At 44.2% G+C, this 21,634-nt stretch overlaps 1 protein-coding gene across 28 annotated transcripts in view; it reads left to right on the top strand.

The window, feature by feature from the left end:
- The window catches only part of MAP2 (microtubule associated protein 2), a 221,824-nt gene that overhangs the window by 102,386 nt on the left and 97,804 nt on the right, over positions 1 to 21,634 (top strand). For 23 of the 28 annotated variants that reach the window (XM_027752087.2, XM_039381320.1, XM_039381318.1 and 20 more), the window contains one exon: positions 16,609 to 16,668. The exons of the other annotated variants lie outside the window; for them this stretch is intronic. The gene's annotated coding sequence lies outside the window, so the exon portion shown is untranslated. The remainder of the gene's footprint in view (positions 1 to 16,608; positions 16,669 to 21,634) is intronic. 28 annotated transcript variants of the gene reach the window in all.

Raw genomic sequence — 21,634 nt, 5'->3', positions numbered from 1 at the left:
TTATTTACTTTTTCCATCTATGGAAAACCCAGTGGCAGAAATCCCTACATATGTTCTCCGCCAAGGGTGTTTGTGTGGTATAAAGAATATGGTTCATTAGCAGTGTAGAAATGGTGCAGACTTTGGGCACGGCTTTCAGCTTCCTTGTACGTGCTTCTGGATTTCAGAACGTGTTAGAAACCATTAGTTTTTTTCTATAAGTGGCAAGATTAGGGTGGGGTTTTTGTTTCTTTTAACCAGTTACCTTATTTTTCTTAGGGGTAACAAGCTTGGAACAAGTAATTCACAGCATGCAGTTTTTCCAAAAGAATAGGTCCCCTCTTCCAACCCCTCAAGGCGTATAACCACCCACTAGTCTCTTAGCATTAAAACAGCCATATGGAGTAAAGTTAGTGAGACTGTTTCTTCATTGGTTGTTAACAACTGAAAATAGCTGAAGCAAATTTATTACCAGTGCATGCATAAGCAGAGGAAATTGTTTTGTAGTAGTATTTTTGTGCTTTATACAGTTACTTTCATACCAAGCGTGTGCTGAGCCTTTATTTCAGCATTTCTTTTTTCTTTTTTTTTTTTTTTTTCACTTTCCTCAAGGTTTTGGGCTAGTTGGTTAAATCATCTTCACCTTTTCAAGCTGTTACTGGTGAAACTGTGGCTAAAGTATGTGGTCTCCTATCTCCATCTGAATTGAAAGTACCCTGGCTAACTTTGCAGAGTGAGCCACTGAGATACTGGAATATAGCAAAATTATTTTGTCCAGTAATTACTGATACATAAGGGATTGTTTTCACCTCGTGGTGCAGTTTCAAGTAGAGGTTGTGTGACAGCAGGAGGATATAGCCTAATTAAAGCAAATTGATTATTTATTTTGTGACACTGAGCACATATACTGGGTTACAGGGGATTCATTCTGTCTTCTGTTTCCCAGACTTTGTGACCCTGCTGTCACACATGTTCATCATGAGCTGTGTTGGTATTTACTTGTGATGGAGCCTGTGACTGGGACACCGTATGTCTCTACGGAATTCAGAGAGGCATTTTTGGTAGTGTTATTTTGGTGGCAGCTTCTCCTCTCACATACCTTTTTTCCCCCTGATTGAAGAGCACCATGTTGTAGTAGTTCTGCCTTTGTGAGTCAGACTGCTCTTAGTTGTTGGTAGGAGACCTTTCAACTTCTCTGTCTCAGTCTTAATTCCTGTCTCTCACTGTCCCCATCACTAAGCTGGGATGTGGCAAACCTGCAGCACTTGCCTCTGGGCTCTTTGGTCATAGGAGGGAAGCCTGTAGATTCCCTCAAGTAATTTTGGATTAACGTCCCCGTGATCGCGGTGTTGCAAGGGCATAAAAGACAGTGACAGTCAATAAGGAGAGCAAAACACAGTTTCACAAAAATATGTTTAGCCCAGAGGCAGTTCATTTTGGAAACTGTTTTAATTCATTTGTAGCAATTTGGGGTGAGCTACTTTGCATGGCATGTGTTTTCTGGGCAATGGGCCAGCTCAGTAATAAGAGGCTATGAGAAAATAGGCACTAAACATGTGGATACAAGAGGTTTGAAGGAGTGAAATCCTAATAAAGGCCAGTACTGTCTGAGTTACCTCAAGGGGGCTCAGTTCAGTTGCCTTATAATTTCCAAGAGTACTGACAGTCCTGCTGCCATAAACAAGTACTGTACTAGTGATCAAATTTGAGGTCTACCTAAACTAGTTTCTTCTTTGAGGCCATATTGTCCTTCCTTATTCCACTTGAGTCCTCATCCAGCAGGAGAGAGAAAACATACCATGCCATGGCCAGTCTGATGAGGAGGCAGGTGTGCCTTCTTTTTGGTGCAGAAGCTGGTGTTCACCAAAATGCCCTAGTGTGTGTCCAGAAGGATAAGTGGAATAAGGAGTGGCTGTCCATTTGTAATAGGTAACTGAACACAGTTGTCATTCCTTCCACACCTCCAGTTTGACTGTTGCTTCCCTCAGTCTCCAGGCAACTTTTTTCAGCTGGAGAGTGCCCTTCAGCACCCAAAAGGAGAAGAGTGGGCCTTCTACCAGCAAGAGGAAGGGGGAGGGGGCAGACAAACCTCCCTGCTACTCCATTGTTCCTTTTCTGTTTTCGTGTATTTCCCCAATTCCTGCAAAACCCAGAGAAATCTATTTCTTAATGCTTGAGAATAAGAAACAGTGAAGCACTGGGATTTCTTAGTTTGCATCCAAAATACCACGTCTTCTAATCATCTCAGAGCAGCAGACATGAAAGCTCCTTCCAAAGAGATGTCACAAAAGGTCACACGTTTTCCTTTGAATAATGAGCAGTGCTTTTAAAGGAGCTTAAGATAAACTTCAGGTCTATGTCCCATATGATCTGTTTACTGCATACAAAGACTGCAGCCCTTAGCTAAGCAGGAGCAGTGATTCTGTCATTAGAGCTTGGATTGAAACTCTGAAAATCTTGCGTGTGCTTCCCTGATGTGCTCTATAGAGCCTGTCCATGTTTTCAGGCAAAGGATTTTATCTTACTTGGCCTCAATTCATAATCTTAAAAAAAAAATGGGCACAATAACACAATACAACACTGTTCTTAACTATTTTTGAAAATGATTTCACATATTATCCACAAAAATCAGAGGCAGGGAGCAGGCGATAGCAGAACAGCTGGGGAATAGGAGGCACGTTATGGATAGATAACTTTCCTGTTGTATAACTTACATATATGAACATATTCTGCACTGATGCTGAAGGACAAGTTGTTTATTACAGAGAGACTCTGAGACGTAAATACATCGTAATAATTGGTATCTTCTCTCTTCTGTTTGTCTGTATTGGGCTATAAACTCTTTGAGGACCAATGCCTTTTCTCAGTATGGGCACTGCCTACTTTAAGGGGTCCCACTGTCAGCCACAACCTGCACGTGTTAAGGCCCTTGGCTCTTGGGTATAAACTAGAAATAAGTAGAATCAGATCCCATAAGGTTGTTGGTGCTTGCTCTGATGACTGATACCATGTCATCACAGAATCATTTGGGTTGGAAGGGACCTTAAGCTTTCATCTAGTTCCACTAGACCAGGTTGCTCAGAGCTCCATTCAGCCTGGCTTTGAACACTTCTAGGGATGGAGCATTCACAACTTCTCTGAACAACCTGTTCCAGTGCCTTACCACCCTCACAGTAAAGAATTTTTCCCTGATATCCAATCTAAACCTACTCTCTGTCAGTGTGAAGCCATTCCCCCTCGTCCTGTCACTCCATCCCCTTGTAAATAGTCCCTTTTCATCCTTCTTGTAGGCACTGCTCAGGTACTGGAAGGCCTCAATTAAGTCATCTTGAAGCCTTCTCTTTTCCAAGCTGAACAATCACAATTCTTCCAGCCTTTCCTCATTGGAGTGGTGCTCCATCCCTCTAATCAGCTTGGTGTCCCTCCTCTAGACTGACTCCAACAGTTTAGAGCTGACAGAACTGTGGGATACAGAACTTAAAGGCAGTCTGCTGAAAAATTGAAGTCTTTCAGACCCTGTGGTTGAAAGGAAAATATTTTTCCCAGAGTTCAGGCCCCTTAGTCCCCTGGTCCTGAGATAGAAAAAGACAACCAGAAATGCTGGAGCTGGTTTGGCTCCGTGAGCTGCGTTGCAGGGCTGACTCTGTAAGCGACACGGGGCTCTGCTTGAGCTCAGGGTGCACAGGGCTGGGTGAACTGACTCCAGCCGTGGTTCTGTGCTCCCAACCAAGGGAACCCATGACTATGGTACCTGGCAGCACTGAGAGGTGTCTGACTAATTTGTTGCTGGAATCTGGTGGTACCTTTCACGTGTATGGGAAGAGCCTCCTCTTTCAGCTCTGAGTGCTATGCAGGGCTTCCTACCTCTGCACAACAGCCAAGGAACTTTGCTGTTCCTCTTGGCTGAGGAGGTTTTGATATATTACTCACCTTGCTTAGGCTTTTCTAGTACAGAAGTTTGCCCTCAGCAGAGCTCATTGCCTGACAGGCATTCATCCAGGAGCAATCCCTGAACTTGGGACTGAGGGTCTGCAAGTGTTGTCACTTCCTCCTGTGTGTGAATTAATGGGCACAACATGATTCTGGAGCTGAAAGTAAGACCTTTACTTCTGGTATCATGTTATATCCCTAAGCAGTATAGATCATCATCTTCTTTTAAGGAGATCTGGTATGTCTTTACATTTATGGGAATAATTTTTGAGCTATTGGGTGGGTTTTTAAATTGCAATAGTCTCAAAACAGAAAGAATAAATTTTGTTAGCAAACACATCAGTGCAGAAATTGAGGTTCTCCTTACTGTGTTTTTTATTGCTGTATGCAAGTGTCTTTAAACTGCTTTCTCTTGCTGCGTAATGTCTCCAGATCTCGGAATCCATTTTCAAATGTGTGAATTGAAAGTGGATTGAGAATGTAGAGAAAAGTATCTGCCAGGTGGGCAGAAGTGCCCTATATAACTGAGTTTTCTTGAAGTCTTCCCATACTATGTGTGACTCATTTGGCATGAGGTCTTGTGCTAAAGTACCCCATATCCTTTGTTACGGTCAAATGGATCAGGAACCTTTGGTTTTCAGTCACTTTTTTTAATTTTATTAAGGTATTTCTGTAGCAAAGCATAGTGTCTTAAGTGTTTATGTGCTTCTGAGTAATGAGCTTCTGCTTTGAAAGCTTCCCGAGTTTTACACTCTAGTTCTAAAAAAGAGGCAAGTTTGCTACGTAACTTAGGGAATAAAGGATTTGTTTTAAAATTGTTCCAACAGGTGTTTGGTGTTAATGCTTTGCTATGATCTATAAAGTCTGTAATCCTAAGGTCAAAACACTATTTTTTGACTCATTCTGTCTTCATAAAAGTGTTGCCATCAGTGTTGTCTCTTTTTGGAGAAAGCACGGCACTGTGACTAACCAGTGCAGCCTGGTGCTTACGTAGTTTCCAGCAAGTGAAATACAGCTTTCAGCCTGTAAATCATTTCCTGAGATTGATCAGCTTAGGGTAAAGCATTTTTATTTTAATGCATTTTGATACAATCAGAAGCATGTGGTGCTGAGAGAGAATAATAATTTTCTTTGCAGGCATTTAGTTTCAAGAAGGTAGAAATCTGTATTTGCCCAGCTTTTCTGGTTGTTTTGCCACTTGGTAAGTGTTTGCAGATGCACCATGCAGTTCATTTTGAGGGAGGAAATAAGGCATCTTAATGCTTTCTACTGTGTTTTGCCATGGTTTCTCATCTCCTTAGCACTGCCTGCTTGCTTAATCATAAGCCAATTAAAGTGTAATAATGGAACACACTTTTGAACTGCTCATAAATAAATGGAATTATCAGAGAGAGGGTAATAGAAAATTGAGAGGAGGAACTGCGAGCATTTTGGCCAGCAGTATAATCTGTGCCTCCTGCAGTGCTGGCTATTAATGTTCATGGTTGAGTTTGTCTCATTGTGTATCATTTTGTCCAGTCTCTGAAACCAGGATTTTCAGAGGAGAAAAGGGGATATTACTGAAGGGATTCGAGAGCACACCAGGACCCTTTGAACTTCCTCTGGTTTCTATTTCACTGCTTCATCTTGCACTAGTCTCGTGTCACAGCGTTATCAGCTCTTAATTAGTCTGGTGTTGGGAACTGCCGGTATCCAACAGGATGTGAGGCAGGCCTTGCTGAATCCCTGTGGCACAGACACCTGCCTGCCTTGGGATGGCTGCGGGCAAAGGCTGTGGAGAGGTGCAGGGCTTCACCCTGGAAGTGGCGAAGCCTCAACAGATCAGTACTCACCAGCCCATCTGAAACCTACCGCTGGAACCAAGGCCTTTCAAATTAACTGGATGTTGCCTGTTGCTCAAAGCCTCCATAATGTGCCAAAAGTTGCCTTTGAATTTGTAGATTCCTGGTCTAAAAGCCAAGTGCCCTGTGAGGTTGGTGGCGAGAGGGTGGGCAGGATGAGGCAGGGTAATTCCTGCCTCATCTGGTGTGTGTTACCCACAGTGTCCAGGAGGAGCAGATTTCAACATCCAAAATCGGCCACCCGGGCTTTGTGAAGCACTGGAAGTTGACACATCCTCTGCAGTTACAGGCAGCTGCTGTCACAGGCTCAGCTGAATGGAGCAGATGGCTGTAAAAGAGGAGGCAGGACTCATTTCTGTAGGATTTCTAGACCCTCAAGCTGCTGCAGGAACCTCAACACAGCTTCTGACTCATAACAGAAGTGGTTATAAGTTTGCATTATTTTTTAAGTATGGGGAAAGAAAAAAAAAGTTACAAACAACAGTTCCTTCTGAACCCACAATATAGTAGTCTCCCACTCCTGGCAGCTTCTAGTTATTTTAAACTTTGTGAAAGATATAGGGTATTTTATTAAAGTAAACAAAGTTATCTGAAATGAGTACTCTAAAAGGAAAGCACTCCTGTTTTTACTAAAACCCTAAACTTTAATAAGGACACACAAGTGTGTATTCTTTATGGGCACACTGGCCTCAGCTTGACCTCAGCTAGCCATCTGGATCCCTATTTCTTAATAACATACAGTCTACTGAATTTGGCTCTTATGACTTATTGCTTAAGCTATTAAATACAGAACATTCGGTTTCACAGGAACTACATCATTTTCAAATAAACAAGTGGTTGGAATATATACATTATGGGGGAGAGTCCTCACAGCAAACTCCTCTCCCAAATGAAAACAGGGTCAGTTTATTCTGTTTTATCTCTGGGGAAAGTAACAAAGGTCTTGTTTCCCAGAGTTAGGTTTGGGGTTGATACTGAAGTAGGAAGTTGGTCTTAATGGAGTTTTCTACTCAAACACTTTTTTTTAAGCAGAAAAGAATCTATTCATAAAATGAAAACTCTTTTTCTGGGAAAGGAATGGTTTCAAAAACTTCCTATTCCTGAAAAATTCCTCCCCCTTTTTCCGATTTTAAAATACCTTTTTTAGGCATCTTGAAAATGGAAGAAAACATTAATTCAGTTTGGAATAGCTCGAATTCCTGAAGGAAAACTCACCCCCCCAAAAAAAAAACAAGCAAAACACAGTTGAAACATTTCATTTGACCTAGTCTGAAATATGCAACAAGGTTTGCTTTTTTTTTTTTTAAATATCCTGAGCTTGGATTGAGAAAACATTTCAGGAACTGTGTGGGACCTGACAAGGCGATCTCTGCCAGCTCTGGACATTGGTGATCAGTGCAGCACCGTGCCAAGCAGCTCTGATCTTCCCAGGGAATTCCCACCTGGTTCAGTGCAGCACAGTAAGAAAACACTAACTCGGGTTTCAAAAGCAGCATGACTGCCCTGCCTGGCCCCTCAGCCCAGCTGAAAACATTCCTGTTTCAGCAAGGCCAAACAAGGCACTGAGTCAGCCTGGGATTCTGCTGCTGCTGGAGCTCAGAGGGTCCCCATAGTGTGAGGGGACCACTCCAATAGCTGACCATGTACCCAGCATGTGGACAAGGCCAGTCCATGGTTTTTCAGAAGCAAAAGAACCATCAAATTAATAAAAAATGAGAGGAGGAAAAAAACCTAACAGTCAGGTGGGCAGCAGCAAGACTTGTGTCGTGAGCTTTATTTATGGCCACATTGTTTTGTTCCAGCCCTGCTGCCTGCATCCTCTGGGAAAGAGCCCTGAAAATAAAGTAGAATTTCTTACTAGAGGAGAGAGGCAGAATGGGTTGATGACAGGATGCACTTGCGAGTGCCCGTGAACCCCAAGCGCGGCTGGGAAGGGCGATGGCTGCTCCAGGCTGTGAGGCTGGTCCTGTGTGCCTGCGGGATCTGCAGGTGGCAGATCTGCTGGGGAGCACCGTGCCTGCCTGAGGTCGTGGGGGATTGCAGGAGGCTCTGTGGGAATTCATCCTCCAGAGCCTGTGCAGGGTCTGTGAGCTAGGCAAAGGGTGTTCACGGGACCCCGGGGGAACAGAGGGGTGAGAGGTTTCTGCTGTGACTTGAGACTCCTTCCGAATTGTATAAATGGAAGGTGACAGAGTTGCTGAGTATAATGGTCTAAACTTTGTGACTACAGATTTTTGCACATTTGAACGTAGCCTTGACAGCCTCTCAAGAAACACCCACAGCCTGTTTTGGAGCCTCTACCCCAGCTTGAAATTCTGTTTTATGGCATCCCTCTGCCCAATCCCAGCACTTTATTTACAGATTTGTTACCTGCATATAGCAAGATAGCTTTGCCTGAATTCTTATCAGCAGAACCCACCTGTACTCTGCTGCAAACAGACAAGGGATTTCATGTAACTAGGGCAGCAGGAGAAGAGGTTTTGCCAGTATTTTCCTTGTTTCTTTGTTAGATACAAAAGTAAGAGCTTGGGGTTTTGGTGTGGTTTTTTTTGTTTGTTTGTTTGTTTGTTTTAGGGAATCCAGGGACTGAGGACTGAGGCTCTTAGGAACTGGAGAGCTATCATACTTCAGTCTATTTGGACAGTTTTCCTACTGTCACACCTCTGGGGACCACGTGACTGTGGCACTTGTGGGACTCATGTCCCATAAGCATCACTCATCTTTTAATGAAATTGGTATTTCTTACCAAATGCCTGATGGTAGAAAAATGTTGCTTGAGTTTGCTGCTCTTAAGAGTTTAACAAGGATGAGGGAGGAAACATGTGGACAGTGGAATGAAGGGAAAACATTGAAGGCTGGTTGTGGGTGTGTTGGTGCTAACCATCCTGTGTTCTGGGTCTGCTTATGTGACTGCTGGTGAGTCCTGTTTCACAGTGGCAACGTCTCTTCCTGGCTGTTTCTGGTATCATATTCTCTCTGGCATGGAGCATTGCTCATTTACGTGAGTCATCAGTAGGTTATTTTTCCACAAAGCAGGATGCATACTAAGAGGAATTTAATGGGAGGTGTAGTTCCTTCAGCAGTCCCCAGCCTGGGAGAGACACTCAGCTTTTATGAGCGTTGACTTTGGTCGAGCAGAAAGTCAAACGATACTGTATGTTGGATTTAGCTAGGATGTGCTGGGAGTGGTGGTGGGTATTTGTAGGGACTCCAGAGGTGCAGACCTTCAGGCAGATGATGTCTGGAAAATCCTCAGCAAAGCAAGCAAAAAGCTTCCCGTTGTCAACCACCGAAAGACTTTGCTTTACTTAATTCCCCTTCACCCTGTGACAGGTAACTTGTGCATTCCAGATTGCTAATGGAGATAAGCAGTTTAGAGGTGATTTAAGAGATAAAAGGTTTAAAGCCTCTGGGAGCTTTTGCCCTGCAGTTTTGTTGTGCAGAGGAAGTGCGTACAGGAATGTGTGTGAAATGTTTGTCAGTGTGATCCTGAGCAAAGTGATGTGGTTCATTCCAAAATAGTGCCAGTAAAACTTCCATAATGTGTCATGGGATGTGGTCAGCACTGCCACACCACTGGTTGGCTGGGATGCTCTAAACTGGGCAGAAGGAAGAAGCAGAAATCCAAAGTATGGTACTAAAATTTCTTTTAAAAGGCTAGGAACGCTGGCTAACCTGAACTGCATCGCCTGTCATGTTTGCTCCCAGGTGGAGGTCTTTAAGCAGTGTTTTTATGCAATTTATATTTATCTTGGATGTCTCTGGTGGCACATGTGCCACAACATTGGAGCTGTGCCTTCAAGGATGCGTTCCAGCCAATGTCTTCTGTGTCCCCTCCCTATTTAGTAAGGTGCTTTGGGCCTTACATACATCCATACCAGTGTAAAACCGCGGCTTTAGCTCAGTTTCCATGGATACCACACAGCTTGCACAGCCTGCTCTCCACTCCTCAGAGTTAACTTCAGAGCACTTAAAATTAGAGATAATATATAGTTGGCTGTGGACTCGCCATAGGCTAACGTGGCTTCCCCGGAGCAGCCCTGCATCCTGAACTGTTGCTCTTCTCCTGGCATTGGGTAGTTTGTTTTAACAGGCACGCTGGGAAAAGGCTGCACTTGGTTACTGCAGGATTCTAGAGTTGCACACCGTTGTTACACCAGGGGCGATGCTGGGATTATGTGTTTAACCTTGTCATTAGAGGCAGCAGCTGAGAGACCTTGGTTTTGTCCCTGTCTTAGGCAGTAACTTGCTCTGTTACCCACAGTCTATAAGCCTGTTAAAGGGGATTTAATTACTTTTTCATCAGAATCATCTTGTGAAGTTTTATTGACACCCTTAAATTGTACAATATACATTGACAAGAAAAGTAAACCCATCCTGAGCCAGAAAAAAGTGATATATCCTCTGATATACCAGGTTGACTCCTAGGTATTTGTGGTACTGAGAAAACTTTCTGTCTGCCTGATATATCACAGGAAAATCTTCAGGATGAACAGAACATCAGAAAAGGATCCTCAGACAATAGGATGGAGCCAAGCCAGTGCAGCATCTCCTGCTTTCTAACCCCATCTCATATGTCCTTAATTTCTTAGTGGCAGGAGGCCCCCTCCTGCTCCCTCAGTAACGGTGAAATGTGCTGTCCTTTGGAAGGTGGTTGTTGCACCCGCCTGGTCTGTTCTCCTCCACCCCACGCATGGGCTAGGCCTGTGTTACAGTCCTGGATACTGTAGGGAAAGGAAACGCACCTTTCCCTTTGGACAAGAGAGCCTAGAAGCTGGAGCAGCAGTGAGCTCAGCATGGAGCAGCCTGCTGTTGCTTTCCCTCTGGAGCAAATGTCCTACCGCTCCAGCAGGACGGGACTCAACAGCAGCAGCTGAGAAAATGCCCTCGCTGCTGCTGGGCTGGAGTGTGTCCCTGGAGTGGCAGTGCAGGCAGCACAGACCTGAGGCCAGTCTGGGCTGTGTGCTCACTCCAGGCTCGTCCAGATGCTCAGCTTCCCTAAATCCATGCTTAGCAAAGCCGAAGTGGCTCTGGTCAGCTGTCAGTCCCATTGTGATGCTTTGTCCTGACACTTTGTCCCAGCCCCTCAGGCCCTCTGCTTTCCTCCTCTTCTCCCTCCCCTTTTCCTCCCTCTGAATTACTGTGATGACTGAGGGAAAGGCTCCTATACTTGTTGATTTGCAACAGCTTGGCTGTCAAGGCTTTTGTAAGGAGATGAAAGGCAGTGGCTGATTTTCTCTGGTGATGGTGTCTGTCACTCATGACTGGGACAGAAAGCCCTCTGCAAGCTTGGCACATCCTGGCTTTATCCTCTGCAAGAGCTCTGCCTGGGAACAGTCTGATTTCAATGCACACTCTTAGATTTGCGTCCATGAGCTTGCTTAAGGCTGGGGCTTGATTTAGAAAGCGCTGTGAGTCCAAAGACAGATTAAATGCAGTGTTTAATAAGATGCATGTAGTACAGTACCTTTATTGGGAAGTAGGTTATTTTCTTTTTGCTGTTCACGTAAAAAATTTTAACAAAAAAAAGAAAAAAATCACAATAACTTCCTAAAACTTATTAGTAGTGTTTATCAATGCCTTGGCCCCAAGAGGCATGGGGAATGTAGAGCAATGTCCCTAACGGAAAAGTCTCCAACTTTCTATGGGACCTCTTGTGTGTGGTGCTGGACCAAAGTGTGGAAACATGTCTTCTGGTATGTGATATTGAGGTGAGGATGGTGTGTCCCTGATAGGTGGAAGATTTCTTAGTCCCAGATCTTAAATAAATATTTTCTTTTGGATACCAACTTGCAGGGTTGTTGGTTTCTGTTTCACTAAATGACTGTATCAGACAGTCCCTGTCCAGAAAGGAATCTTCAGTAAGCATTTCCTCTCCAGCATGTGAAGATATAGCTTGTGTCCATACAACTGTTTAATGGGTGTCTGAAATAGATGAGGCCTCCTAAAGCAAATGTAAAAACTGTGTTATATTGCTGTGCCAGCAACTCCATTAGGAGTGAGAGTCTTATGATGACCTTTCTCCTGAAAGTCAGATGCTCCTGTGGAGGGAGCCAGCCAGAGCTGTGGCCGAAGAGGGTGACAAGAGGAACTCAGTGACTGCTCTGCTGATGAACTGTGCCAGCAATTCATTTTGCAAGTCTCTTAAGCTATCATAAGAATTTACAGGAACTCATTATACAATAAATTGTAGATATAAAATAGCAGGTGGTACACCTTACAAGCAGTACGCATTAAAATTCATCTTGACAAGACCAGGAAAACAGCCCCCAGACCTTCTTCAGTGAGCAACTACAAAGGAACTAAGTTGTGGTTAGGAGAAGTGGAGTGTTAATGACAGGTCTATGCCAGTAAACATGACAAAATGCCTCAAATGCCTTTAGCAGGAATTGTCATCAGAACAGTTTCTTTCCCTGCTAGTTATAAAATCAGGTAAGCTATTAGAGACACCACTTGTAAAACCCAGACACCTTATATTTTCATCAAATGTAGCAATTGTCTCTGTCTCTGAGGTTCCTGAAACAAAACCCCCTTGGGGTCCTACCTGGGCTTCTGTATGCAAGCTGTGAAAATATTGACATACTCATTTTATCCTTTGCTTTCCTTGTCCTTCTCTGTTTCCTTTCTTTAATCTTTCCTTACTGGCAGCCACTAATGCACTACTTCTGCGCCAAGACGATGAGGAAACTGTTTCCTCTCAAGCCAAGTGTGCTGACACTGCTCACCTTGATTTCCATAAGTGATTGAACAGTGTCTCCTGTCTGCTGCATATTTCAGGCTCCAGTTACCCAAGATTCTTGGATGCTGAGAGGGCTTTTCATCTTCCCCATCTCCTCCTCACAGTCAGAACCAAGCCAGGCTTTGCCTCCTCTACCTTCATGGCTGTGAGCTGCTCAGACTGGCAGTAGCAACCTCAAGATGCTTTTCCCCACGAATCGATTTTTCTCAACTTGAAGAGTTTTAAAAATTTCTTTTCACCTACTGAAAAATTTGATGTGGATGTTTGATTCTCAAGTTGAGGCAACATCTACTGCAGTCCTTTCTGAATTTCAGGGCCACATTTGCAGCCAGGGTAAGCTGCTGACTTGTGCTGATGGTCAGCAATTTGTAAGCTGGCCTCTCAATGGCCTCCTTTAGCTGCAGTGCTTTAAAGACATTCGCTGTCGGCATCAACACCAGCTGAAATTCAGATATATTTGACCTTCATTCCGTAGCATTTTGGAAACTGAAAAATAATAAACTTGTAGTGAATTCTGCCCTCCAGATACCAGATTATTTTTCTTTGCATGCCTTTGAAAAATGTTTATCTTATTTTAAGCCTCTGCTGCCAAGGGGAAGGCATGGGGCACATGGAAAGTAGGAGGGAGTGTGAAAGGAAGAATGTGGAAAGGTTTGGTGCTGATGGATGGGATCCATTTGCAGCATTGTTGGGCTAAGCACTGAATGCTTAAAAGTAATTTGTGGCAGTTTAGGCTTTTATCATCGCATGCACGTTGCTCTGGGGGTATATGTGGCAGAAGACAAGCTCCCAGACTGAAGAGTTTATAATCCTAAATATGCGTTTCTGCAGGCAGCTCGGTGAAGCTGATAGATCTCTGCAAGGTACAGTCAGGGCCTCCGGTGGATGGGCTGACCCCTCAGGATAATAGCTCCTCTCTGAGGGGAACAAGTGGAATTGCTTAGGAAAAGTATGCACTTAGTCCTTATGATTTTCATGGCAGATAACTGTGCAGAACAGGTGTGTTGTTGGGTAGGTCATATAGGAATCTTTGAACACGCCCAGTGAAAGAGAGGGAAGCAGATCCTTTAAAAGACATATTTTTTAAATTGAAGACAATGTATGAACCTACCAATCCAGTTGGTTTTGAATGTTTGATAAGAGGATAAGCAAGAGTAGGTGCACATTAGCAAAGAATAGTTACAAATAGCTTGTGCATTAAAGAGACCCTCAGCCCTCCGCCGTTGGGGGGGGTGTGTGTGTGTATGCACATTGTTTTTTCTATCAGTTTTTATGGATAGATGTCAAAGTGTTTGCCAAAAAAAAAAGGAAATGCAATCCCTAATGTACATAGCAGAGGAAGTAGGATGCAGTTGGTGACATGCTTGATCCACAGGCAAATGGCAGAGCCAAAATAAGCAGGTTTCCTTGACCATTTGGTGCCAAGTCACAGTGCATCCAGCCTAGAGCTGTCCAGACCTGTTACTGTCTTCCTTACCAGAGAATCCGTACAGTGTACTTCAGTGACAGGAAACGTGTGCTAAATGCACCTACCAGCCTGTATTTGTGAACAAGACTGAGTTTTCTTCATTGTGATAAGCTTACATATCCTGACATAGGTTTCCACGTCCAACATTAAAGAGTCTATTAATGCTAGGTTTCCATTAGGAGTGACAAAACAACTCGTTTGTTTTGTGCCCCGTCCTTTGTGAAAGGTGGTGCTTAGAGCAGCCAAGGCACAATCTCCTGCTGTCCTGGCTCCAGGGCATCAACAAAACAGCATGTCCCTTCACTGGAGCACAGAGCCCTTCTAAAGACACTGCCAGTTTCAGTAAATTCCTTATTGGGATGGGTTCTCCAGGGGTTTCTGTCTCAAGAAGAGGGTTTGGTAGAAAAACAAACAAAAAGAAACCCTTTCTAACAGACTCTGCACAGTGATTATTAGAAGATGCTTGCAGGAAGTGGAAAACCCCATTGATATATGCAGTGCCAGGTTCTGACCAGGCACTTAAATGTTAACTTCTTGCTTTTTGGATAACTGCCCTGAATGGAGCTGTGGGTGCCTCTGTGTGGGCAGGTGTCTCTTCTGTTTCCTAGGGGAAGAACCTTTGAAACCAATCGTTTTCTTCTCGGTCAGCAAGAGGTGGAAATGCTGATTACAACCTGTCTCCAGGAAAGTCCTGGGGCAGTATAAAACTGCTGCCCACTTCTGGCATCTGTATTTTGATTGTCTGGTATTTTTGGTATTCTGCTGCTGGTTAATATCACATTCATTGCAGCTGACCTTTAGCAGAGAGGTGATTGAGATTTCAGTTCAGGTTAGTAGAACACATGCTCAGTGGTGGCAGAATAGACAATGAAAGTGCAAAGCACAGTTTGATTTTGGTAAAAATGCCATCTGACCATCTGGAATAGGTGTTGCAGGCGTGTCCACCCTTCTGTTAATGTCCCTGGTGAATGCCTCTGTTTCCTTTGTCTGCCCCTCCCAAGAGGAGTGCTTCCACCTCCTCTGGTTGTGGCTGCCTGGCGTTGTACTGCACCAGTGACACATCGGAGGGTTGTTGGGACACCGCGTGCCCAGCACTCAGCTCTCAGGAACATCGATCTTTCTGCTGAGCCAGAGAAAATTTAATTAGGTTATTTTAACATTCCTCTTCGTCCTGCGGGTGGATAGAATTGATGCTGGCTGGAGCCTCGTTTCCACATAGCTCATTTACTGTAACTAATTATTGCTTGTAATTGAATGGTATACTCTGCTGACAGCCTCTGCACTAAGGTGGAACAGTCACTTTTCATTTATTTGCTGTCAGAACCATCTGAAACCTTCCCCCTCAGGGCAGCAAAATCTTTCAGTTCTTGCTGGATGTTAACTGGGCAAACTGGTGGAAAGCTATAGTTAGCACAGCCTCATGCCAGTGTCATGCTGGAGGCAAGGAGACTAATTCAGAGTGAGTCCAGGAAATAGGAAAAGCCTGAACAGCTCTCTAGCTTAAGGTTAGTCCCCTTTGTGTGTATGCATTATGATTCTCTCTATTTGCATACTTGCATCCTACTTTTTATCATTAATACTGTCCTTCTTTTTAACTTGGTTCAGTCATGTATTTCTCACTCCTCTAGTTCCTGGGAGTGCCCAGCCTGTTCTTGCTGAAGCTTTAAAACAACCGACTCCCAAAAGAAAGTATTAGCTTGAGTTAGATATCATTTATTGGGATTTAATTCTGAACAATTAAAATCATCAAAATTACAAGTGTCTTGGACCTGAGAAGCTGCAGCCTTAAATATAGGTGATAGCTGTCCCCATAATACCTGGGAGGTACTCGAGGACACACGTGGCAAGGAGGCCCCTTTCTCCTTGAAAGTGTCTCCCCTTCAGTGTCTGTCTGCTGCTTGCATCTGTGATGTTTTCCCCAGTGTGCTCTGACCAAAAACTTAGCATAAGGAGAGAGGATGTATAGCAGGGCATGCAGAGGCTATTTCAGCAAGCTAACTACATTTAGTGCCCAGGCATTTCTCTGTGATTAAAAAGGGTCACAAACATCTGTGGTAACCTTTGCTATTTTTCCCAGGTAAAGTGGAGAAAACTTAAGACTCTGTACTACAAGTTAGGCAAGAAAAACAGTTTTAAGAAGAAATTGGAGTAGTTCTCTGCCTTTGTATCTTCAGCTGCTTTGAAGTGTTATACTGGGAAGCCTGGGGGGGGTGGTTCTTACTCTTCTTCTATTACTTTCTGTGCATCTTTGCAACCCCTTTCCTGGCTCTTTCTTGGGATTCCCCTGCAGTAGAGACTGTGCATGTAGCAGCCCTGACAGGTCTCCTAGTGGAGGGAATCTGGCTGAAATTGTGCTGTGCTCCATTTGCCTGCTCTGATGGATAGGTTTTTAGAGCCATTGCCAGCTTTTTTTAGGGCAGGCCTAGGGATTAAGCAGCTCCTTGGTGGTCCCAAAGCAGGCGGAACATAAAAGAGGATCTGAATTAATGTGTCTCAAGTGAGCTTTGGGAAATAAAGCTGAGAGGAAAAGGCTTGGACAGAAGTGTACATGTAAGATGTAATGGCATCTTATAGTGTTTTTAGTGTTGAATTTATGCTAAATTCACTGCATAAAGACTAAATAGAGTGTGTATTTTTCTATTTCTTCATAGGAACAGAGAGTTTCCATTGTTTAACAACCAGACACAGCATCCTACCATCTGCTTAAACAGGTACGACCTTTTAACTTGTTAGCATAGTTTCCCAAGGAGGCTACTTCAACAGATGGAGGAGGCTTGAGAAAATTCCTCTAGCTCCTGGAATACTTCATTTTTCTTGGATTAGTGTCTGCTTTTGTAATATGCCTTGGGTTATACTTTAAAAGCCTCCTGCGTCTGATAGGAGTCACTGTACCCATCGTCCAAGCAGCTGTCTTGCTTTTGGCTAAGCAAGAACCTGCTTACAGCCCTGAGTGGAAAGGGCCCAAGCTGTGTGAGTCTGTAAGATGGTGTTGATACAAAGGCAGAGCATCTGAGAGAGATGACGGTGCTGCTGCACACTGCTCTGGTTTGTCTCCTGCCACTGCACTGAGTCGTACCACAGAAAATATGAGAGTGGTGTGGCAGAGTAATCACAAGCATAATGTTGCCACATCTCCAGAATCGAAAGTCATTGGGTTAGATAAAAAAAATGCACTTTTTCTCCTTTTTGGGCAAGAGAAAACATTCAGGAGGCTCCTATCTCAGAAGACTGTGTTAGAGAGAACCTGTGCTGCCTTTGTAATGTAGATAAGCAGGTACTGGTTTTGTCAGCATTTCTGTATGTGCACGTATTCTTTTCAGTTTGATTTACAAGAGAACGTAGTTTCTGTTCTCACAAGCATGAGTTTGAAATGCCGAAGACAGACTTCAGCAAATGGGAATGGAGTTTGACTGAAAATCTACATGCAGAGTGTGAGGGAGAAATGTGGTGTGAGCAGGGTCTCAGAGTACCTGAGCTTCTGCTGGTGTAACTTCACTTAGGCAGGGCAGGGGGAAATATTTCCAATCTTCTGGGGTAGTGTGTTTGCTCTGGCCTTGCAGCACAAGCAAAACAAGAGGGTTTCAGTGAGCACAGGAGTTGCCTGCAGAAGTTTGTGTAAGACATAACAGCATTGTGGTCCCCTCCCCAGGATCTCAGCTCAACAAGCTAGAAGAGGCTCAGACTCTGCATCGTTTAAAGAGTAGCATGAACAAATACACATGCATAAGAATTTTATTCAGCTGATATAAGTTACCACCTTTGTGTTGTCACTAATAAAAAGGAAGGTGCTGGATTATGCTAGTTTAGGACACATTTCTTCTGTGAGGTTAAACTTACACTGTGAGCAAAATCAATCTCCCCTATTCTCCTCAAGTAGTCTGTGCCTGAGGCTGCCAGGATACTTAATGATGAAAAAATATGAGGATCAAGCACAGGTGTAAAGGAAGGGAAGCTGATACTACAGGATGAAGAAAGGTAATAGTATATGCTCTGGGATCTGTGTGGGCACGCACATATGCATTTTTGTGTGTATGTATTGAGTACAAGGCTGGTTTTGGACTTCTTGAGCTTTTATAAGCCTATAAATGTATGAATTTCCTGACCAGCCCCTAGTTTACTTCTGCGTGAAATCTCTCCTGGATGTATGAATTTGAAGGAAATGAAAACTGAAGGTCAAATTTGGCTCTCTAGGTTTGTAGGCTGTAAAAAGCAGGCACACAACTACCAGGCAGTTTACTTTTCATCCGTGAACTTTTCTCTCTCACAAGCTGTGGCAGCAGAGCTCTGCCATGTGGAGGCACATAAAGGTTGTGTCTGCCAGCCTCTCCTGTCCCTGAGACACCTGCCGCTGGCAGGAGGTTTAAGATGCCTCTCATTGTTTCCCAAAATTTCGGTGCTACTCCTTCTCTTGGAAGCCACAGAGTTTGGGAAGGACCCTTTCACCTCCTGGGCTGTGAACTGCGGGAGGGCCTGAGCCACCATGGCCCTGGCACTGGCTCCCTGGGGGCACATAAAGCACCCAGCGTGCCTGCAGGCTGGCTCCCTGCCAGCATCTGTCAGGGAGCAGGGCACCATAAGGCTGCTTACAGTGATCCTACAAGCTTCAGGAATTTTCCCATGGCCCCGGAATACCCTTGCAGCAGCGTGCGAGTACTAAATGAAGGATTAAATTAGCTTTTAAGGCTTAAAGAAACAGGCAGTTTTATTGCATTCGCTGTCTTGCTGTTGATAATATTCCACTGTCGATAAAGTAAATTCTCAGATGTCTGCTGTGCAAGGCTTAAATTGTCTCTGCAGGTCCCACAGGCCTAAATTACTGCTCTTGAAATGAGTAATGAATGGAGTGCCCCATAGCCTCTTGATACTGCTGAGATGCCACAGACAGTTTAAAAAGTGGGCGAGTCCAAAATGAAAAGAGGGAGAAACAATCACACATCAGAACTAGTGTTTTCTGCACAAGGTCACTGCATTGGTGTTAGGAGATAAAACCTAAGCATAATGTCTTGTGAGTATTGCTGTCTCTCCTATGTCCCTTTGTCTCTGAGTGACTAACAGTGAGAATTAAGAGTGGAAATAATATGCCACAGGTGGGCACAGGGAATGTTGTGATACAGGATGTGGGGGCTCAGCAAGAGGAGACTGTTTTGTTGCCCCCTTGCATCCCCCAAGGCTGGGGTGTTGGATGGGGAGGAGGAGTAACAGAACCAACAAGGTGTCACAGAGGGCTACAGGGATGGGTGATAAAGCTCGTGTCCCTCTGAGCTGTGGTGTCAGTACAGCCTGTTTGCAGCATTTATTGCTGAAGGCTCAGCTTTGGAAGTGTTATGGAATTCTCTGCTAGTGTGGTTTTGCATCTAATGCTTCTGGAGTGGCTGTAGTGACTCCACATTGACCACTGGACCTGTCGTTCCCTGTGTGTTGTGAACAAACTCAGTATCTCCTTCTGGCATGAGCTTTTCACTGGGCTGTCTCTCTGTGTGGGTCTGTGAAGGGACCCCAAAACGGGAAGGCACCGAGACAATTTGCTCACCTGGGGCTGTTTCTAAGCAGGAGGGGAGGACTCTTAACACCCTCCAGAGGCTCAGTCACACTGAGATTCCAAATAATTTTGAGTAGCCTTTTGAGTATAAGCGTTAATTGCACTTTTTTTTTCTACTGTGAACCTACTGATGCTCAGAAGGAGAGGTACATAGATGGGGAGGCAGCTTAGCAGCAGACATCCTGAGCAGAGCCTTGAGGACAGCACTCAGGGAGCAGGTTTGTGTGTCAATACCTTGTTCGATTAGGCTGGAGCCTCTTTGGACACAGATGAATTTCACAGAGAGCTAATTGCTCTTAGATGAATTTCACAGAGAGCTAATTGCACTTTAAATGACTGCACTTTAAGCACACCATAGCTTGTATTTCAGACTTAGAAATTTCCCTCACCAGTGGTTGAAAGTTAACAGTGTACAGAAAGATGTCAGTGAGCAATGATTAAGAGAGTTTTTAGGAAAGGGGATATGAATTGATAGTCATTAGAAGGGTTTCTTGTAGTATCTGCAGAAGTAGTTTTGGCTTAATTTCTGAAGAATCAAAAGTTCTGGAGATGTTGTTCTCCTTTTTCATTTTGCTTACTTAGGGTTTTTGGTTTTTTTGTCAGTGATCTTTGTAGCACTAGGGAAAGATTATAAGTGGGCAGAGGTGAAAGGTATAGCTTAGTGTTGTTATTGGCATTGTCTTCCCGTGCAGCTGGCTTGATTGTGTCCTGCTTTGCATTGAGAGAGCTGCAAGGACGCCCCACCTGGGTGGTTCTGACACAGGGCTGAAGGAGACTCTTAGCACACTTGCTGTCACAGCCAGTGTGGCATCCAATCCTCCTTCATCAACCTTCCTCTTAAAAGTAGTTTCCTGCCAACCAGTAGGTTGTTCTGCAATCTCACCTGCAAGAAACCTTCAGCTTCCAGCTAAAACTTACAATGGCCACGGGGTCCTCGTACCAAACTAGCTTTTGGTTTTTCCACCTTTGTGTTTGTCACTTAGCATCAATCTGTCTCCTTCCTCCTTTGAAAGGAGGGCTGTCATCAATTTTATAATCAACTTGTCTCTTCTCTCCTTTCTTCTGATCATCTTAATAGCCATTATCTGCACCTTCATTCATTTGTAAACACCTGTTTTGAAACAAGCAATTTTGAGCACGGCACTCCTTGTATTTGTCAGCTATCAAAGGTAGAATTTGCTACATTTTGAAAGGATTCAGACATGATTGTTAAGCAATGGAAAGGAAGGAGAATGTCCCCTGTCACAATCAAATCATAATTGTGATGGTGGCGTTAGTAATACTCTTATGTAGCAGGCTGAGTCACTAATAAATACTTAAAAGTTGTTTACAGCTGAGAAGCAAAACTGTTCAGGCAGGAATTGACAGGCAGAGGTTACTTGAGTTGCTGCAGCTTTTTAGTAAATCTCCTCTCAGCTCCTTGGATGCAAGAGATGGGCCAGAGAGACCAGGAGGGGAGAGGAAGAGGGAAATGTCGTGCTTCCTTTTCCCTCTGTCGTGATGCGCAAAGGAATTTAGTTTTGAGGAAGAGATTGGTAAGGAAGGGAGACAGGAGTGTTCTGTGTGTTGCAGCTTGTGCTTGATACCTTTATCAGGATCAGCAACCAACCCTGATACTGAGCTTTTCCATTTCTGTGCCGTACTTAAGTGACTTTATAGAGGGGCAAAATTAAGCAAGGTGAAGGTGAGTTGTTGAGCTGGATTTTGGTTTTGTGAACACTTACTGCAATTGCTTCTTCATCTCCGTCAGTCAACATAATCCTTCCTGTAGCTCAAGAACCAGTCTGGTGTGCTCATGTTGAATTCTCATAACTGTGAGTTTTTCCCCCTGGATGATGTGGAGGGTAAGACTCAACACCATGGAGTAGAAGCTCAGCTCTCCTAAAGGCAGTTGAATTTTTGCCATGGACATCCTTTTGAAAACTTCCCCAGGAAGCGTCTGGTTCTGGCTTGTGTCAGGATGGGGATACAGCACACAGGGATGTGCTTTTGCCTCAGCACTGAGAGGGACTGGAAGTCAGTGCTGCCTGTGAAGCACTCGAGGAAAAAACGATCCCATTCCCACTTAAAAATTGTAAATGGTTTGTCGTGGGAGTCACTGAGTGCATCCCAGCCCCTGCATGGAGAGCTAGTGAACC

This window comes from Pipra filicauda, unplaced genomic scaffold (assembly GCF_003945595.2).
Source record: "Pipra filicauda isolate LSUMZ 115617 unplaced genomic scaffold, ASM394559v2 scaffold21_size4447388_pilon, whole genome shotgun sequence".
Lineage (NCBI taxonomy): Eukaryota > Metazoa > Chordata > Aves > Passeriformes > Pipridae > Pipra > Pipra filicauda.
This window is presented reverse-complemented; position numbering and strand designations above follow the sequence as displayed.